Below are 17595 nucleotides of genomic sequence, written 5' to 3'. Positions count from 1 at the left end.
CAGGGCGCGATCCTGGAGACCCGGGATCGAATCCCACGTCGGGCTCCCGGTGCATGGAGCCTGCTTCTCCCTCTGCCTGTGTCTCTGCCTCTCTCTCTCTCTCTCACTGTGTGACTATCATAAAAAATTAAAAAAAAAGATTTTACTTGAGAGACTATAGGGTGGGGCAGAAAGGGGAAGGAGAGGGAGAGAATCTTAAGCAGACTGTGTGCTGAGCACGGAGCCCGATGGGACCCTGAGACCGTGACTGAGCCACTAAGACACCCCTCAAATTTTTGTATTAGAAGAAATGAGGGGCACCTGGTGGGTCAGCGGTTAGCGCCGCCTTCAGCTGCGGGCGTGACCCCGGGGCCCAGGATCGAGTCCCACGTCGGGCTCCCTGCAGGGAGCCTGCTTCTCCCTCTGCCTCTGTCTCGGCCTCCCTCTCTCCATCATGAATAATGATTTTTTTTTATCTTAAAAAAAAAAAAGAAATTAGGGTACCTGGGTGGCATAGCCGGTTAAGCACCAGGCTCTTGGTTTCAGCTCAGGCTGCAGTGTCGGGGTCCGGAGATGAGCGCCCCCATCGACTCCCTGCTCAGCGCCGACGGCTTGAGGCTCTCCCCCCCCGCCCCTCTCCCACCCCACCCCAGCTCGTGCGCACCCACGCCCTCTCTGTGTCCAAAAAAAAATAAAATAAATTGAACCAATTTGAAAGACCAAGGGCATCCATCCTTTCAGTCAAGGTGTGGCATTTACCTGGTGGATCGCGATGTCCCCTGTTCCCAGCCCTCTGCCCTCCGTGGACCGATGGTGTCGCGTGCTCCCGTCACGTGCTCTGATCAATATCGAGGGTGTTCATTGACCTTGCTGCGTGTCACCGTGCCGGGTCCACCGGGGAGCTGTCACTACGTACACGTGGCCTTCGCCTCAGAGGAGGGAGCCCAGGGCCCCAGGGGTCAGCCAGCCCGTGGCCCCCACGTGGCTCGGGTCGCCAGCGGGTTTGAGAGGGGTTGTCTCTGCTGGAGGCCGTGGGAGAGACCAGCCGCGGGCGTGGGGGGACGGTGGGGAGGACGGGCCCACCCACGGCACCCGTACCCCCGTCTGTCAGGCAGCAGGGGACAGACGGACAAACAAGGGCAGTCCTTTCCCTCTGTCCCCCTTCTCGCTGCTCCTGCGGCCAGCAGGCACGTGTGACCCTTGCCCACGGCTGACGTGCCCGCTGCCCTCTGCTCGGGGCGCGGCTGCCAGGCGTGCGGAGGGCACGGACACCCCACCTGGGACCAGTGGCGCCGAGGGAGGCGCGGTGTCCGGCCTCGGACAGACGGCTGGACGGCGAAGGAACCGCGAGGGGCTGTGCCCAGCTCGCCCTCGAGTCGGTTCTTCCGCAGGCTTGAGCCTTGGGATAAAGGCGGGGCGCTGGGGGCTGCCAGCTGGGGGGGGGGGCGGGCCCGGCTGCCGATCCCTTGGGCGCCCAGCAGGTGGAGGCACAGACTCGGCGGTCGGGCGGCCGGGGCCGGTGCTGGGCAGCGGGGCTTGGGGGCTTCCAGAGTCCTCGGGAGTCCTCCCGGCCCCCCTCACCCTGCCTGCGACCTCCCATCTCTCCCCCTTCCCTTCCTTGGAGCCTGACTTCACCGAAGGCCTGGCAGCTTTGGTGGGTTTTTTTTGTTTTTTTTAAGTTTGGTTGGTTGCTTATTTTTAAAGATTTTATGTATTTGAGAGAGAGGGGCAGGGAGGGTGCCCGCGGAGGGAGGGGCAGGGAGAATCTCGAGCTCGGAGCCTATTCACGGGGCTCCATCCCACAGCCCCGAGACGGCGACCTGAGCCGAAACCAAGAGTCCGATGCTGGACCAAGCTGGCCAGATGCCCCTTATTTATTTATGTATTTATTCATTCATTCATTCATTTTAAAGATTATTCATTTATTCATGAGAGACACAGAGAGAGGCAGAGACCCAGGCAGAGGGAGAAGCAGGCCCCACGCAGGAGCCCGACGCGGGACTCGATCCCGGGACCCCAGGGTCACGCCCTGGGCTGAAGGCGGATGCTCAAGCGCTGAGCCACCCGGGCGTCCCCCCTTATTTATTTATTTATTTTGAGTAATCTCAGCGCCCCACGTGGGGCTTGAACTCACGTCTCCACGCTCATCTGACCCGGCGGCATCCGACACGAGGGGAGGAGCGGGACACGGAGGACTCCTCGGCGAGGGAGAGCTGGGAAGATGGGAACCGCGGAGGGGTCTCCCCGGGAAGGAGTTTCCCGAAGCGCAGGCCTGTGCCCTTCAGCTCGGGCTCGGGCTGGCAGGGAGGTGTCCCTCTGCCCGTCTGGAGGTGCCGACGTCCTAGGCCCACGCAGAGACCGTCCTTCGGAGATTCCCACACATCTAGGAACCTCGGGTGACAAAGCAGGACCGGCCCACGGGGCCAGATGCCGCCCGGGTGTGCAGCCAGCACCTGGCCTCCGTGGATGCCAAGCGGCAAGCTGACGCGCGGTGGGCACCAGGCCACGACCGCCAGGGGGACACAGCCAGCCTGCCAAAGCGGGGACCGACCCAGGGCACCGAGCCCATCGCTTCCCTGCCGCGAGCTGAGCGGAGCCCGGGAACCCGAGCGCCCTTCTGTACGGCGCAGGGCCTCAGCCATATCGTGTCTCTGGGCCTCAGCTTCCTTCTCTGTAAAATAAGCACAGTGAGTAGAGGTGTCCTGAACGGCTTCCTCCTGCGGTGTCCGCTGTTTAACCTGGAGAAGCGACGGACCCCCCCACCCCCAAGGGCACCCACAGGATCCTGCGTGACCCCAGCTGACGCTGCGTCCAAACTACGGGAACGGGGGCCCCTGGGGGGCTCCGTCGGCTGAGCCGCTGCCTTCGGCCCAGGCATGACCCCGGGTCCCGGGACCAAGTCCCACGTCGGGCTCCCCACTTGGCAGAGGGTTGCTGCTCTTTCCCTCTGCCACTCCGCCTGCTTGTGCGCGCTCGCTCTCCCTGTCAAATGAGTAAAATCTTTAAAAAAAAAAAAAAGGATCCGTGGGTGGCTCATGGGTTGAGCATCTGCCTTCGGCTCAGGTAATGACCCTGCGGTCCCGGGATCGAGTCCCACGTCGGGCCCCCTGCGTGGAGCCTGCTTCTCCCTCTGCCTGTGTCTCTGCCTCTCTCTGTGTCTCTCATGAGTAAATAAAGAAAATATTTTAAAATAAAAGAGTTTTTAAAAAGCCAAGCGCCGTCCTCGGTAGAGGGGTACAGGGGAGCACGCGGTGCACAGGGGGGCTCGGTAGGGTCCGGGCTCCAGGTGGCCGGTGGGGCCCAGGGCGTGTGCCCGCGGCGGGGGTGGCGCTGTGGTGTCCACGCCGCGTGGCACCCGCGTGGCCGGCCCACACCTGTGCCGTGGGGCTGCAGAGTGGCCCTTCCTCCCTTCACGGCGCCGACTGGCTCGGGCTGCCTGGTCCCCGGGGAGGGCCTGTGCCTGCACCCACCCTTCCTCTGCCTCCAGGGCTGCCTCCCCTCCCAGTCCCTCGGTGTCGCGACTGCTGGAGACACAGCCTCCCCCTGACCCCAGGCACGAGGGCGGGGACAGCCCCACTGACAGATGCCGGTCCCCCCCTGTCCCCGCCTCTGCTCTGGGGAATCCTGAAGCCCAGGGACGTTGGTGAACATCTCGCCTTTGCTCGTTCGCGCGCACCTGCGGAGCTGGGGGGGGGGGGGGCGTCCCGCTGGCACCGCACCCATGGGCCTGAGCCCCGGCAGCAGCAGGGACGCGGGACGCATGGATCCTCCTTTCTGGGAACGTGTCACCTACGCTGCACAACCATGAATGCATCACAAATGCGGCGACTCGGAACGACCCCGAGCGTTGGCTCCCCGACAGCTCCTCTGGGCCAGGAGCTCACCGGCAGCTCGGCTGGGCGCTCTGGCCGCCCCCCCCCCGCGGCTGTGGTCTCCCCAAGGCCCTGCAGGGTTGGCCACCGTGTACCCCGGGGCGACCCTGTCACGGGAGTGGAGTCCCACGCTGGGGACGGAGTGCTGGCTTCGGCGGAGGGCTGCTGGACGGCCCCCAAGACACGCAGCTGGCTTCCCTCGCAGCAAGTGACCTAGGAGTAGGCCAAGGGGGACACGGCGACGTCCCTTTATGCCTCAGCCTTGGAAGTCGCACACGTCGTTTCCCCCGTCACTGTGCCGGCCACACAGGCCAGCCCTGACTCCGTGTAGGACGCGAGCAGAGAGGGGCCTGGATCCCAGGAGACGAAGATCGGTGAGCGGCCTCCGACCCGACCAGGACGTCAGCGTCACCATGAGTCACAGAAGATGCTGAGTAGAAGAGGTAGGACGCGCACACCCCGGCAAGAAATCTGGACGTGCTCACGATGGAGCAAACGCCGTGGGCTTCCACGGAATGTCGTTGAACCAGATGTCGGCGGATTCTATTTTCGTTGGAGCGGCTTCCGTTTTATCTTTGAACTCCTCGAAAACATTCCTCGAAGTAGGCTGGGGGTTCACGGCGATCTTAATCTGTCCTCGAAGAACGCAGGCCGTGCTGCTCTGTCGGGGGGACCCAGGAACAAATAAAGGGGTGGACCAGAAGGAGGCGGGTAGATGCAGCCCTTGACGGGCAGGGAAGGTCAAAGGTGGCTGCTTAGTCTGTCTCCGAGTGCGAGTGCGGCCGAGCAGGAGGAAGTAGACGGCAACCAGCTTTCCATTTTAGGAACATGACCCAGAAGTTACACCTGTTGCCTCATTCACATTCCGTTAACCAGAAGTCGGTTACGTGGCCGCCGCCCCCGACGGGGTGGACGCCGCAGCACCTGGCTGCCCGCCACGTCCCCGCCGAGACAGTGCAAGCCCGGATGTACATCAAAGGCACAGCATCGAGGACTGCCAAGCTTGCCACAAGATTATCCCACCAGGAAACACTGTCGGGGCCCCTCGGGGTGACCCCGGGGCCCCGGGACCGAGTCCCGCGTCGGGCTCCCTGCACGGAGCCTGCCTCTCCCTCTGCCTGCGTCTCTGCCTCTCTCTCTCTGTGTCGCTCATAAATAAACGAAATCTGTTTTAAGACTCCCACAGAGTGAGCACCTTGCGTAAGGTATTTACAGTCGCTCCTATCATGGATGCGTCCCGCTGGCCTCCCTTTCCGACCCGCACGAGGGCGTCATAAATAGCCCGGATCAGCCGTGCTGGGTTGCGCCGTCCAGACTCGGTGCGGGAACTCGGAGGCGTGGGGGGGGGGGGGCTCTGAGAGAGACTCAGCGGGGGAAGCGTGTGCGGCCCGGACGGACGGCGCAGAGAGGACGCTGCTTTGCAGACGCTGAAGTCACAGGAGCAAACCGGCGACCGGCCGGGCACACTGGGGAGCGGTGCCGCAGCTTCAGGACCTAGTGGCTGGAGGGTTGAACGGCGGAGAGGCTGGCCCGGGTCCTCACAGGCAGCGGAGGAGGGAGGCTTCGGTGTCCCTCGTCCCCGTCCAGGGGCCCTGGTGGCTGGGGCCTCACCCCCTCCCCTTTCCTCAGAAAAAACATATCGGGGCGCTGCCCAGATCTGCGCCTGTCCCCCGCCTACTGCCATCTGGCCCCGGGAGGTGTGCAGTCCTCTCCTGGCGCTGGTGTGACGGCCCGAGCGACACGGGACACACAGTCCCGGCTCCACTGGAGCTTCCGTGAAACGGGAAAGCAGACGGACGACTCGGACGACAGGATGGGGCCATCTCAGCTGCAAATGCAAGCATAATGGTTCCCCTTTCTTTCTTTTTTTTTTTTAATTTATTTATTTATGATAGTCACAGAGAGAGAGAGAGAGAGAGAGAGGCAGAGACACAGGCAGAGGGAGAAGCAGGCTCCATGCACCGGGAGCCCGACGTGGGATTCGATCCCGGGTCTCCAGGATCGCGCCCTGGGCCAAGGGCAGGCGCCCAACCGCTGCGCCACCCAGGGATCCCTGGTTCCCCTTTCTTAAGAATTTTAAGTAGGCCCCATGCCCAACGTGGGGCTGGAGCTCATGACCTCGGGTTTAAAAGGTCATGCTCTGCGGAACCGGCTACTCACAGGCGCCCCGTGGCGGCTGCCCTGGGCCTCCCGATGGACGGAGGAGACGTCAGGGCAGCCTCCTGGGCACGGGGCCCGGGGGGGGGGCAGGCTGGCCAAGGTCGCTTGTGCCCCCGAACCCCGATGGATCCCGAGCGGTAGCTGGGAGAGGGCAGCCCAAGGGGCGAAGGCCGCTGCCTGGGTGGGACTGTGGCCTCCAGTCCCCCGTGCGCCCCGAGCCCCGACGGGGCGGCTAGCAAGGGAAGAGGCAGGAGAGCCTGAGGGCAGACACGGCCGCCCGCACCCAGCCGGCAAGCCATAGGGGCCCCCGGGCCAGGGCCTGCACCCCAGGAGGCCGGCAGCCCCAGCTCCTCCGGCGACAGGGAGGGCGAGTCGGGCCGACCTCGTGGCTGCCAGGGCCACTGCTGCCAGACGCTGACGAAGGCGAGGACCCCTCATCCCCAGCGCGGCCCGGGGGGCTGGTGCTCCCGGAGCACCCCGAGCACCAGTTCCAGGAGAGGGGCGGTGGCCGGTGTGGGTGCCTGAGGGTCCCGGGGTGGCTCGGGAGGGACCAAGGGTCACGATGCTGTGGGTGCGTCCCACGGGCGGGGACAGTGCCCCGGGCTCCTCGGGGCTCCCACCTCGACCAGGCCCCACCCCCCTCCCGCGCCCGGTCCATGACCCCAACCCTCGGAGGGCCACAAGCTCATGCCGGCCGGCCCCACGCGAGCTCACGCCCCAGCAGCCCCACGGGAGTTGACGCCCACCAGCCCCGCTCGCAGCCGCGGCCTCCAGCTCCTTGGGCCTCCCCATCTCCACGCTGCCTCCTCCGTGGACCAAACAGACACGGGACACCGGGCTTCTGGCCACCGAGGGAGCTCCAAGCAGGCGGGGGACGGGTGGTTCAGGCCCGGCCTCACCCCAGGCTGCAGCCCAGCACACCGACCCTCCCCTCACAGGGCGCCTGTGGCAGGTCCCCCCTACCCTTCCCCCTCCCCTTCCCTCCCTCCCCCTCTTCCCCTCCTCATCCCCCTCCTCTGCCCTCCTCCCCCTCCTCCTCCCCTTCCTCCCATTCCCCTCCCCCTCCTCCCCTTCTCCTTCCCTGCCACTCCCCCACCCTCGCCCCTCCTCCCCCTCCTCCCCTCCCTCCTCCCCTTCTCTTTCCCCTCCCCTCCCCCTCCTCCCCTCCCTCCTCCCCCTCCACTCTCCCCCTCCTCCTTCCCTTCCCCCCTCCCCCTCCTCCCCCTCCTCCTTCCCTTCCCCCTCCCCCTCCTCCCTTCCTCTCTCCCCCTCCCCTCCCCCTCCTCCCCTCCCCCTCCTTCTATCCTTCTCCTTCCCCTCCTCCCCTTCTCCTTCCTCTCCTGTCTCCCTCCTCCCCTCCCCCTCCACTTCCTCCTCCTCTCCTCCCCTCCCCCTCCCCCCCCTAGAAATCTCAGGCCCCTCCAACTGGTCAGAGGTCACCTAGGGAAGCGCCCATGCCCACTCCGACCCCCTCCCCACCACGACCACCTCCTGCTGACCTGGGATGGGAGAACCCATTAGCTTCACAATCGCCAACTCTCAAGCCAAACAACAGGGAAGTCCCTCTGTTTATCTGATTTCCTCCGATCCTGCTGTTGAGCCAGCAGCTGGTGAAACAAAGGGCAGCTCCTCCCTCGGGCCCTGGCCTCTCAAGCTCCTTGGTCAGCTCTGAGGTAATTCCTCGACTCTCTGTTTCTTATCCCCAGGGGCTTCCCAGAAACAATCCGAGACACCAGGGTGCCCTGTGAGCCCTGAGCCGAGCACCGGGAAGCTCTCCGCCCTCCCCAGCCGAGCCAGTCCCCACACCCAGACATTGGCACCTTCACAGCAGGTGACACTCCCCCGGCGCCTCCCAGGGTCTCCCGTCACCACCCAGAAATCTCCTTTCACCTTGTCCTGCCTTTTCAGACTCCTCCCAGCCGAAGGGCTCTGGGAACGGCAAGGGTGTCGGGAACGGCAAGGGTGTCGGGGGTGTCGGAAGGTGACCTAGGGGAAGGGACTTGACAGACGGTGCAGCCGCCTCTTCCAAGTATTTTGAGGTTAAACGAGGTAATGGATGTCCACGCTGAGACCTGCACCTGGTCCCCCCCACACCCTGGGGGGCCTGCAGTGCACCCCTCCGGGCATCCAGAGCCTGGCCCCACGGAGCCCGGGGGCAGGTGGTGCAGCCCCAAGCTGAAGGCGCAGGGACAGTGAGCAGCGCGGCCTCCCCTCCCTGGCCCGGCCTGCGTGCGGGCTCCCTTCCCACCACCCCTGCAGAGCCCTGAGCTCATCCTAGTTACCGAGTGTTTGTTTAGTCCCCCCGCCCCCCCCCCCCCCCCCCCCCGCACAGCAGCTGCAGCCCCACGCCGTGCTCCCCAGTGAGTCGTCGTGTCCCCCACCCCCACCCCCACCCCCCACCCCCCGTGTAGGAATCTGCGCGCAGGGCGGCCCCTCGGGAGCAGCTCCTTGGATTCCTTCAGCTTAGGGAAGACGAACCTTGCTCAAGCCGGAACCCCCAAGTCAACACGTGGCTCTGCCGTCGGGGCCAGAAGAACGCTCAGCCTCCCCGCTGCCACCCCGGGGGCTGGACGTAGCAGAAATCACTGTTTTTAAATGCCTGGAACATCATAGGCAAAGGCGGGGAAGGGGCTCAAACGCATCCGTCCGCACACCCTGTGGCTTCTCGTCCTCCCACCCTGTCCCCACCTCACCCGCCACCCTCCACTCACACTTACTTGGCTCCTGCGCTGACCCGCATATCATTTGCATGTCACTCAACAAGGACATTTTTTGGGTTTTGCTTTTTTTTTTTTTTTTTAATTTTTTATTGGCCCGTTGCCTCTTGGGAGCGTTTAGTCCGAATCCATGCAAAGACCCAAGAGTCCTTAACGGTGGCGTTTGAGGGGCAGCCTGAGGGCACCCCCACGCCCACGCGAGCCCCCGGGCACCCCTCCTGCTCCTGCCAGCGAGGCTCAAGCGTCCCCGGACAAAGCCAGGGGGGTGGCTTCTCCGAAAGTGAAGCCGGATTGCTTGGGTTTGATTCCCGGCTCTCCCACCGCCCCTGGACTAGGTACTTCGACTCTCCGTGCCTCAGTTCCCTCATCTTTTTTTTTTTTCCTTTTAAGATTTTATTTAGTTATTTGGCAGCCACAGAGAAAGCCGAGCAGGAAGCAGGGCAGAGGAAGTCCCGCGGGGCAGGGAGCCGGGTGTGGGGCTCGATCCCCGGACCCCGAGATCAGAACCGGAGCTGAAGGACTCCTGGACCCCAGGATCTTGAGTGGAGCCGAGGGCAGACACGTAACCGGCGGAGCCCCCGGCGCGCCCTCGGTTCCCTGTCCTGACGGTGGACCCACAGCATCTTGCGCACACCGCGCCCGGCGGGACCGAGCCAAGTGGAGGAGCGTGCAGGACCGGTGCGTGCACGTGGTGATGCCACGGGCCGTCGCCGCAGGAGAGGGCGGCAGCCGCAGGGACGGTGCCTCCGCCCGCCCGGGTACACCTGGGTCGTGCGGCCCCATTGCCCTCTCCTCCCGGAGTCCCGTTCCCCTTCTGCAGACGTGCTCACCGGCCCGGGCCGTCCTACCCCTACCTAGCCCCCTCCTCTCCCCCGGAGCCCAAACCTGGGTGTGCAGGGCGGGCAGGAGGAAGGAGGGAAAGACCTGGCCATTTTAGGGCAGACGAGCTGTTAGAGGGGAGAGGCAGCGGGGCAGCACGGGGTAGACCCAGAGTGGGGAGGCTCCTTATTGGGAAAGGCCCGTCTGGTTCTGGGAGACAGAGGCCAGGCCTGGGCACTCGGCCAAGTGCAAAGAGCGGGCCCCGGCCCCGGCCTGGCCCCGACGGCGGCACCGGTGAGGAGGCTGGGTGCCAGGTGCTCGGGCCTCCGCCACACCGACCCGGCTACCGTCCCGTCCCCTACCCCAGTCCTACCCCTTCTGCCTACACCCCGTGGCCATTAACGTGGCGGAGCCCGGAGGCCGTGCTGGGGGGAGGGAGGGGCTCCGGCGTGGCTGTCTCTAGGACGCTGCCCGCCGCCCGCAGCCCCCACGACCTCCTTCCACGTGTCCGGCACCGTGAGCTCCTCCTACAGGAACTCGGCCAGTTCTGGGGAGACCAGGGCCAGGGAGGGGGGGCGCAGGGGTGAGTAACCGTTCCCGCGGGGATCGGGGTGCCCATGACTAATCAATGAGAGAGTGAGAGAGGAGACTCACATTCCTTGACTTGTAGGGCAGTGGATGGAGGTGGGAGGTGGGGCAGGGCAGACCGAGGCAAGGACGGCCAAGTAGGGACTCAGAGCCCGAGAAGCCAGGCTCAGGGGGGCGGGGAGCCCCGGCAGGCCCGCTCGCCCCACACCGGGCTGCGGGAGGGCCAGGCCCAGGTAACCCCACACCTGGGGCCCTGCTCCGGGCCGAGGCTTCCCATCTGCTGGCCACGGGGCGCCCCCACAGTCCACCCAAGCGGGGCTGCCGGCCTTGACCGCGCTGACAGAGGGACGGATTGGCATCGCCCCGCATTCCTTAGCCCCTCTCCCACTCGTCTAGGGGTCCCCGTTCCCAGAAGCCTCAGCTTGGAAATCGGCCGCCGTGCCAGGCTGAGAGCCGCGCTGAGGGCCTGAGAGGAAACGCGCCGGGAGCCAAGGTGCCGCGGGGAGGAAGGAAGCCGGTCTGTCGCCACAAAGGAGTCAGGAAAGAGAGGGAACAAACAGCCAAGTGCTTCCTGCCCGCCCTCCTTCCTACCTCCCCGCCCCGCACGCCCCACCAGCCTCCTGCACACAGGCCCGCCGTCCAGGGGTCCAGGGCCCGGGGGCAGGGAGGGAAGGGCGCCGAGACCCACCTTCCAGCCCACGGCACCCCTGCGCCCACCGCCGGGTGGCCGCCCCCAGCCCAGCCAGCCAGCCCCGAAGCCGGTGTCTGTGGCTGAGAGAGCAGGCCCCTGGCTAGGAAGGGACGGGATGGTGGGGGTGGCGGCGCCCTGGGGCCCGGCAAGGCCCACACCTTGGCCCCCGGCCGCGCGTCTGTGCACACCGACACAAGCGCGTGCGGGCGTTGAGGCGCACACTTCTCACCTAATAAACACTCGCATCGCGGCCCCCTCCGGGCCAACCAGCCCGAATGGTGAACACTCACGCAGGGCACCTGGGCCAACTTGGGCCACAGCCTCTCCCGGCCTCGACTCTTCCCGGGCCGGTTTCTCCTCGGCTCTTGCTTCCGCCCCAGAGCCTTCCGCCCGGGGCCCCGCCGACAGGGTGGGGGCACCTGAGGGTGCTCGGCCCCCAAGCCTGCGCGTGGTGAAACTCAGCCAGCCCCGCCGGCTTTCTGGAACCCAGCCCCCAGCCCCGAGGTGATCACATGGAAAATGTCCAGCTGTGGTTGCTGGAGAGATGAGCTCAGCCTGCCCGAGTGGGGCTGGGGGCCTGGACGCGGCGTCAGACTTTCCATCTCGGACCTCACCCCCCCCCACCCCCAAATACTACCCCAGGGAGCCGGGAGCGGGAAAGGGGCCAAGGGGGGGATGGGCAGAGGAGGGGGAGCCGGAGGCACCTCCGGGTCTGCCTCACCCCTGCCCGCCCGCTGCAGGGAAAGCAGCCCGGAGAAGAGGGGCACGGGAGAGCGGGCCGCGGTGCGATGGGGGCCGAGGAGGCTGCTTCAGAGACCGGTACCCGGCAGGCGGTGAGGACAGGGCACCGGAGAGGAGAGGCGCGTCAGGGCCCCCGAAACGGCGAGGGCCCAGGGAGCCGGTGGGACCGAGAGGCAGGTGCCGAGAGGCCAGGCCGCCCGCGGGCCTCGCGTCCACCCCAAGGGCCTCGTGGCGCCCGGCGGAGCCCGACCCGCGGAGCACAGCTGCCCCACCTCGGGCCTCCCCCAGCCTCCTGGGGGGAGGGGGCCCTGCTGCCTCACCCCTTCCCCGCCCCTCTCCCGGCTCCGCCTCCTGCTGTCTGTCCTCTGCTGGGGCCCCTGTCTGTCCACCCCTTTGCTCCTTACCGGCTCCCCAGCCTGAACTCCTGTGGGCCCTCACCTGGCCCAACCCAGCCTCCATGCACCTGCTTGGAGGTTTCCAGTGGACAGAGCTCCACCGCGAGAGGCCAGAGCCCTGGAAGGTTCTGAGCAGTGAGCGGGATTCGGGCGGGAAGGAGGCCCCCTGTCCTCTCCCCTCTCCCTCCCAACGCTCCCTCTCACCCTCCCTCATCTCCCGGCTTCCCCACCCATGACACCGGCTCCCTCTCTCCCTTCCCTGGGTCTCCCCTCCTTCCTTCAGGTTGCCCTCCCTGCCCTCCCCCTCCGCCCACCCAAGCTCGGCTAGTGGAGGGCAGGGAGGTGGCCTGAAGTAGGGCTGGCCCCCCAGGGGAAGGCCCAGAGCCCCCTCCACCTTCCCCGCCGGCCGCCCGCCGCCCGCCGCCACCCTTCCCCCCAGGTCAGTCTCTGGCCCAAGTCCCGTCCCCCAGGCCCGGGGCCTTAGCCCTGCCACAGCCCCACCGTTCTGTGGGCTGGGCCCCCCCAGCCAAGCCCAGGTCAGAGACAGGCCCCCCTGGGAGCCCAGGAGAGCCAGGGAAAGGGCTCCAAGCCAGCAGGTCAGGCAGCTCCTCCCCTGGCCTCGCCCCGGGCTCTGAAGTCCAACCAAGGGTCAAGCCCGGAGGTGGAGAGGTGGAGGCTAAAGGGCAAAGCCCACTGGACCTCCGCTGCAGGTAAGGCAGGAAGCCGGTTTGCTTTTGCACCCGGACACTGTATACACCACTACTTTCTAGCATATGGTTAGCTCCACTCAGTTAGCCTTAGCTGAGAGCTTGGGGTCCGGAAGCTAAGAGTCTTTTCTTTTTTTTTTTTTAATTTTTATTTATTTATGATAGTCACGGAGAGAGGCAGAGACACAGGCAGAGGGAGAAGCAGGCTCCACGCACCGGGAGCCCGACATGGGATTCGATCCCGGGTCTCCAGGATCACGCCCTGGGCCAAAGGCAGGCGCCAAACCGCTGCGCCACCCAGGGATCCCCTAAGAGTCTTTCAAGGTTTGATTCCCCGTCAAGCCTTAGCTGCAGGAGAAGGGGAGAGGACGCCACCCACCCCCCGCGGAACCCCGGAGTCTCAGCCCTAGAGACTGTCCGCTTTAACCCTTAGGGGCTGGCTCCCGGCGACACCCGGACCCCTTGCAGGGGTCACTAACCCCCCATGTACCCCCAGACTCAGCGCCCCAGCAGGCTGGATCTCCCCGAGGGGAAGGGCAAGGGGCTGGACCTATTCTTAGCCCTGTACGGTCCGGTCCGTGATCCCTGGAAAGCCAGCGCGCTCATTACAAGGCGACGATGGACAGGGAGGAATTTGCAGCCAAGGAAGGAGTGTGCGTGGCTATGGGGGGTGGAGAGGTGAGGAGGGCAACAGGCCCAGAGACTCACGGGGAGGACTTCTGTCCCTCATGAGAAGCAAGCAGGGAGGGGGGGCGTGCTGACCCCCACCCCCAGCCTCACGCCACGGCAAACTTATTTTGTTAAGGACAAACCCGCGCTGCACACGCGCACCCCGACTCCCTCCCGACCACGGTCGTCATCTCCATAGGGCGAGGCGTCGGCCTGGCTCTGGGTGCAATCCCTGCAAGCTCTTGCCCTGCTCCCAGCCCCTCGCAGTGCCCTGACTTCCTGTCTGGGATTGGTAATCCTTCCCAGGAGAGGGCTAGAAACAGCAGGCAACCTTATGGGGGTGGGAGGGAGTGCCTGGCTCATCTTCAGCCCCTCACAGCCCCAGTCGGATGTGTATTGGGAATCCTGGTGTTCCAGGTCCCTCCCTGATGGGCTCCAGATGTGCTTGCATCTGGGAAGGCCATCCCAGGAAACCGATGCTCCCGCCCACAGCTCCCACCCCGGATGGATCTCTCCTCCAGCCCCCAGGTTCCCCCCCACCCCCAGCACAGAAGCCTCAGACACTCCTTTCCTCTCCAGAGGTAGGTACAGGGCAGCGAGGGGGAGAGAAAGGATGGAGAGTAATGGGGGTGGGGAGGGATGAGCAAATAAAATGAGGTCAACGTTTAGAACACCCCAGAGAATCGTGTTTCCCTTTTAACTTCCTATCTGGGGTTGTTACATTTTGCTGTAGAATTCTGTTCAAGAAAAACTGAAGAGGGTTTGGAAGGGAAGACTCTAGCTGGGATGGAGGAAATTCCGTCCCATTGATCGGCTTGTTTCGCGTCCCCGGCCTCCCTGTCGCCCTACTCCTCTCCCATCGGTGCCGTCCTCTGGTCCCTGTCCCTCTGTCTCTTCCCAGCCTAGCCCAGCTGGGGAGATTTCCCAGGTTGGCTCCTCCAGAGGGACCTGGTCCCAGTCTCAGTCCCCAGGTTCGGAGCCCTGGAGCACCAAGGGAACTCAAGCACCTTATGTCCCGGGACTGGTCTTGTCACCCTCGCAAAAATCTTTCATCCAGCCCTCCCGTGCTCTGAGCAAAGTGGGGGTGGAGAGGGGAGGGGAGTCTGGGTTTATTTTAGGTCTAGGACATGGGGGAGGGGGTTCTTCCCACCAGACAGGGAGTGGGGGTGGCGGGTGGTGACTCACAGATGACGGAGCCATCGGTTCCCCCTGGCTGAGGCCTGAGTCAGGGCAGTGACACGGCCCAAGGGCTCGCACGGCAGCTCTCGTGCCTCGCTCGGTGCTAGCAGGCCCTGCACTCAGGCTCCTGGGCTGACTGGGCTCCGACTGTACCTCCAGGGATTCCCTCTGCCGCTCCAGAAGCTTCCTACGCATCCCTCCTTCCGTCCCTCTCCGAGAACGGCTCCCACTCATCACCCCACCACGAGGCAGAGGGACCGGGACCCCCAGGCCAAAGCCAGGAGCCACAGGCCACTCACTGAACTCCCCTGGTCCCTTGGTGCAGAAAACTCTTCCCAGTCCTGATTCCGGTGACACTGAGAACGTGATGTTGGCACAGTCGCCCGGAGTAAGCGAGAGCCCCCAGCCCGGGGTCGGGGCACCCCCAGCTCCCTCCAGGCTACGAGGCCGAGGCTGGAGGGGATTGGCGTCTGTCCGGGCACACCTACAACCCACTAGTGTGTGCAACCACAGGCCAGCGAGGAGACCTCACTCAGCCCAGCCCACCCGACCAGGCTTCTTACAGACCCAGCAAGGCTGGACTCTACCCATTGGAACCAGGACATCAGCCTCAGCGGTTCTTAGAATTTGCAGGCATTTGAGAATCCAGAAAACACCTGAGTCTGGCCCCAGAGAAATCACATGCATGCGCACAAAACCCCCAGGGACCTTCAGAGGGCTGATGGATTGTGCCCCCGTGTCTCCCCCCCCCCCCGGCCCGGGGCCAGTGGACCTAGGCTAAGGATCCCTGCCCCAGAATCTTCCCTCCGTAGAAACCCGGCCCCGCTTAGAAGGCTAAACTGACAGAAGAGCCACAATTTTGGAATCCGTTGGGATTGAATTCGGATTTACCTCTGCCCCTTTCTTTCTATAAGTCACTTCACTTATAGTCACTTCACTCTTTGGGCCTCAGTTTCTTTTGTTTTTGTTTTTGTTTTTTTCTTTTAAGATTTATTTATTAGGGCAGCCCGGGTGGCCCAGCGGTTTAGCGCCGCCTTCAGCCCAGGGCCTGATCCTGGAGACCCGGGATCGAGTCCCACATCGGGCTCCCTGCGTGGAGCCTGCTGCTCCCTCTGCCTGAGTCTCTGCCTCTGTGTGTGTGTGTGTGTGTGTGTCTCGTGAATAAATAAATTTTTTAAAAAAAGATTTGTTTATTAATTTGAGAAAAAGCAGAGTGAGCAAGTCGGGGAGAGGGGCAGCGGGGCAGGACCCCAGGACCCCGGGATCACGACGCCAGCCAAAGGCAGACACGTCACCGACTCGGCCCCCCAGGCCCCCCCCGGCCCCCCCCGGGCCTCAACTTCTTGATAGTAAAATGAAGATCGTGATACCTGCAATGCTGGACAGTTGGGAAGGTTAAGTGGGATAAAGGCGGGTTCAAGGTCAAGCACGGGGCCAGACACGTAGCACACGTGAGAGACCATTAATACCACGTCCCTGTCCCTATTTAGACTGCGCATGGCTCCTGGCTTCAGAACCGGCGCCTCTGCCCGTGGACTCGTCCTGCTCTGAGGCTGCAGGCGGGCGGGTGACAGCAGGGGCCGGGTGAGCGGCCTGCCCTTGCCCGTCACTCCTCGGCCCCTCCGTCAAGCAGGCTGTGATCACGAATAGTCCATCGTCACAGCAAATCACCCCTACTGAGCCATGAAGGGACACAGAGGTCGGATCTGAGAGACAAAACAGAGACCCTGGGAGACACGCGGGCTGGGCAGAGACAAGCTGCGGGACACACAGAAGCGCTGAGAGGAGACAGCACGCAGAGGTCACTTGGCTGAGAAGAAAGGGCACTGGGTTTAGAGTCAAAACACTTCAGTTCTAGGTCCACCTCTCACTGGCTAGCCGTGTGACCTTGGATAAGTCACTTCGTCCGTCTACACCGTTTCCTCTTCTGAAAGAGAGGGTTGGGCTGATAAGCTGTAGGTTAAGGCCCTCCGGCGGCTCCTCTGAGGCCAACTTCCAGCTGCAACCAGGAGGGAAGAGCGCGCCGGGCCTACCCCGGAAGCAGGGGAAAGCAGGAAACCGGGAAAGGCAGACAGGGGGAGAGGAAAGGCAGGAGGTGTTGGGGCCACCGGGACAGGACTTATAAGGGCAGAGAGAGCCAGGAGAGGAGGGATATTGGGGAGAGTAGAAAAGCCAGCCAGAGAATGACTAAGGGGCTCCCGGTATAAACAGGAGCGGGGGACGGACAGGGAGGGGGCCTGTTTGAGTTGGCCAAGGCTGGGGGTGTGGAGTGAGGAGGAGGACTGGGCCAGGACACTGTGTCCCCTGTGCCCCACCAAGGCTCCTGGGAGGAGCTGAGTCACACACCTCCTCCCCCAGCCCCTCCCCGCCCCGCCCCCACCCCAAGCTCCCAAATCCTGGGAAAAATCTAAAGATTCTGTGCGGAATCCCACTGAAAAGTGAGAGCGCTGGGCTCGTACACTTGTGCCTTGCGGGGCTGCACAGCAGTGGGGCCGCAGCCCCTCTCCCCGGGCGTGAGCAGTTCTCTTCTCGTCCAGAGGTCACCTTCGGGGCCGGGGGTGCTTACGGCTCTGACCCAGAGATTCCTTGGGTTCCTCCCCCAAGAAAGGGCCAGGACCTGCAGATGCGAGAGGGACGGGGGGGCCAGCATCACCCCGCAATCTGACCCGCCGGCCTCTCCCCTGGGCTGCAGCTGGCTCTGGAGAGGGGCTTTTAGAAAACAGCTGGGTGATCTGGGACAGGAAGTAGGGCAGCAGAATGAGGAGGACGCTCCCCTGGAAGGAAAAAGCGTGGATTCTGGGCACTTTCCTTCTGAGTCCCCCAGGCCAGAGTGGGGCAGGGGCCTGCGGAAGAGACGGAAGAGACGGGGCAGGGTTTGATTTGGGGGATTGGGGAGAAGTCCTGGGGGGGGGGCGTGGCTGGGAAACGTAGGAAGGGGGCCGGGAGGGAAAAGTTAGGAGAGAACCTAGGCCCCTTGGTCCCCCTCCCCCAGACTAAGATAAAGACTAGAATCCTGAAAGGTGATCTCATCACGCAGGGCCAGGGCCGGGCTGGGGGAAGGGGTGGGCAGGGGGTCAC

The sequence above is a fragment of the Nyctereutes procyonoides genome, unplaced genomic scaffold, assembly GCF_905146905.1.
Source record: "Nyctereutes procyonoides isolate TBG_1078 unplaced genomic scaffold, NYPRO_anot_genome, whole genome shotgun sequence".
NCBI classification, from domain to species: domain Eukaryota; kingdom Metazoa; phylum Chordata; class Mammalia; order Carnivora; family Canidae; genus Nyctereutes; species Nyctereutes procyonoides.
Note: the sequence above shows the minus strand (reverse complement) of the source record.